This window comes from Octodon degus, unplaced genomic scaffold (assembly GCF_000260255.1).
Source record: "Octodon degus isolate 3935 unplaced genomic scaffold, OctDeg1.0 scaffold00016, whole genome shotgun sequence".
In the NCBI taxonomy this organism is placed as follows: Eukaryota; Metazoa; Chordata; class Mammalia; order Rodentia; family Octodontidae; genus Octodon; species Octodon degus.
This window is the reverse complement of record NW_004524592.1, coordinates 235,540-238,372: the sequence shown is the minus strand read 5'-3', so window position 1 is coordinate 238,372 and position 2,833 is coordinate 235,540.

Genomic DNA, 2,833 nt, shown 5'->3' with positions numbered 1-2,833 from the left:
AGAGAGAAGGTAGGTCTGGGGATGTAGCTCAATGTGAAGTCACTGGGTTCAATTCCCACTAATAAAAATATAAATGATATGAAAGTACAGTGAACCAAAATAAGTGGATGTGTTAGCCATCTTTCTGCTGTTATGACAGAATATATAAGATGAAGAAAGAAAGATTTGTTTTGGCTCATAGCTTCAGGGGTCTAGTCTATGGTTGCTTGGCCTGGTCACTCTTAGGCCTATGGTAAGACAGGAGCTCAAAGTGAAAGAAAGGTGCTCAACTCATGGCAGCTAGGAAGCAAAATAAGGGAGACCAAGGATTGGGGTTTCCAATATACCTTTCAATGCATGAATTTTTGGGGAATGTTCTAGTAGTGAGAACCTGAACACCCTGTAGACCCTTCTCTAAAAAATAAAAAATAAAAAACAAACTGTTCCACATCCAAAATATAACAGTAGATATGTGTCCATTATAAATCATGACAACTTTAAATAATGATTAGCAATCATGGCTACACAAGAAAGATTGGAAGGGTAAAGAGGTGACAGGAGCATAGTTAACTAAGGACACATCAAATGAACAGGTGTAGGAACCTTGGCTACATTTTGCTAAAGAAAACATTTTTCTGATACTTCTCAAGGATAATAAGACAAACTGTATCCCAAAAAAGACTGCTGCCATGCAGCTTGAAATAGGGGAGAGAGCTTGCTAAGAGTCCAAGATCAAGATGGCATTGGCTGTGAAACTATTAAAGAGAATGTATCAGTTAAGAGGACTCATGATGAAGCTGGTTTGACAGAGTTCTTACAAAAGGGAGGCCAGGACAAGGAGGCATCACTTAGTGGAGAAGGTGGTGGAGGAGAAAGGTGACCTGGTGTCAATGGGAGGGGATTCTGGCAAAGCCAGTGTAGATTCTTGCTGTTGAGGAAAAGAACCAAGGACAGGTCCTAGTCACAAAAAAGTTTAAGGAAGCCTAACTACAATTTGGTTAGAAAAGAGACTCTTGGCCAGTAATCACCCCTTCCTTGTAGGGATCTGTTGGTCTTTCAGTGTAATCCATTGTACCCAGGGAGAAAAGGCAGTAGAAATAAGGAAAGGATAGACAAGATCTGAGTCAGGTGGTATTCTGTCTGCTTGGTTGGTGAGATGACCCCCAGAACAACAGTAAGGGCCTTTATTATACCCTTGCAAAGTTAGTAACACATGACACAAAGATGCCTAGTGACTAATAGCTGACATAAATCTGTTAGGATGTTTTTTTGTTTGTTTTTTTGTTTGTTTGTTTTTATTTTTTATTTTTTAGGGAAGGGTTTACAGGGTGTTCAGGGTCTCACTACTAGATTGGACACCAGTGATCCTCCTGTTTACAGCCCCCCAAGAGCTGGGATTACAGGTGCTGCCACAATACCCAGTCTCAATTGCCATCTCAATGCACCCCAGGGGCAGGGCTGGCACAGCAGGCCCGGGGACCAAACCCTGGCCTGTCAGGATGTTTATCTCAGGACTGAGGTAGCTTGACTGCTTTAGGCACTTAGGCCTAGACCGGCTTTCACATTTTGACAAATTTCTAGCTTCTGTAGTTTCCAACACTTCCTTCTTTCCTTCCTTTCTTCCTTCTTTCTTTTCCTTCCTTCCTTCCTTCCTTTCTAGAGATTTTCTTTCTCAAACTCTTCTCTGCTCAAAACTTAGGAAGCTTTGTTGTTTTATGATAAAGCAAGAAGCACTATTTTATTTTGAAATAAGAGTGAAACAAAAAAATGTCTATGCCAAAACTCACCCATACAGGGAAGCATTTCTAACACCTATGGTGTAGTTATAGGTGGACACACACACACACACACACACACACACACACACACACACACACAATCTTTTTCCATAACATAGCCATGGAAGTTGGTGTTGACAGCCAAGGGGTTAATACTACCCTTCCAGGACTGTCCTCTAAACAGCATACTTAATCAATCAACTATTTTTCCTGCCTGCCTCTTCCATATGAATTCATCAATTCACATGGTATTGCACACATGTTTCAACTTACTGTACACTGCGCCAGCATTGCAAATGCATCACAATAAAGAGGGTTTGTATGAAAATATTTGAAACTATTTAAAATAACTGCAAACATATGCACACTTGCTTTGTTACTATTTCTTCCATTGTTACTGGGAGCCATGTCTGTCTTTTTCTTTCCCCATTGTTTTCTTCCTCAGGTATGCATTACAGATGAATTTTTATTGCATTTTGATCTTTTCCTTATATCAAAACTATTAGAATTGTGTTCAGCAGGTTACACTGAACATAGCAGTGTTTCTCAAAGTATATTCTGTGAAATTAATGATCTTTGGTGAGTTTAGCATTTTTGCAAGTAGAATGTCATTTTAATAAATACCTTCTAACACTTGATTTAGTATGGGACTGCTTCCTAGTTTTTATGTTAGCTGAGGCTAAGGTGGGTTTTGTTCATATGATATTATTAAGGTTTAGATCTAGAATGTCCCCCAAAAGCCTCATGTGTTTAATCTTGAGCTTTTTAAAGATTGGGTCATTGGGGTTATTAGACTCATCAGTGAATTAATTCATTGAAGAGGTCAGAGCTAAATGTGCTTTGCAGAGGTGGAGGTAGATTTGCGGGTGATGGAGTGCTAGAGAGGTGACCCATGAGGCTACAGCTCCATCCCCAGCTCCTTCACTTACTCTGTTTCTGGAAGCCATGATGAGAATACATTGTCACTGCCATGTCCTTCTGTCACGTCCCTCTGCCATGTCCCTCTGCCACATCCCTCTGCCACACCATCTCTGCCATGTCCCTCTGCCCCATCCCTCTGCCACGTCCCTCTGCCA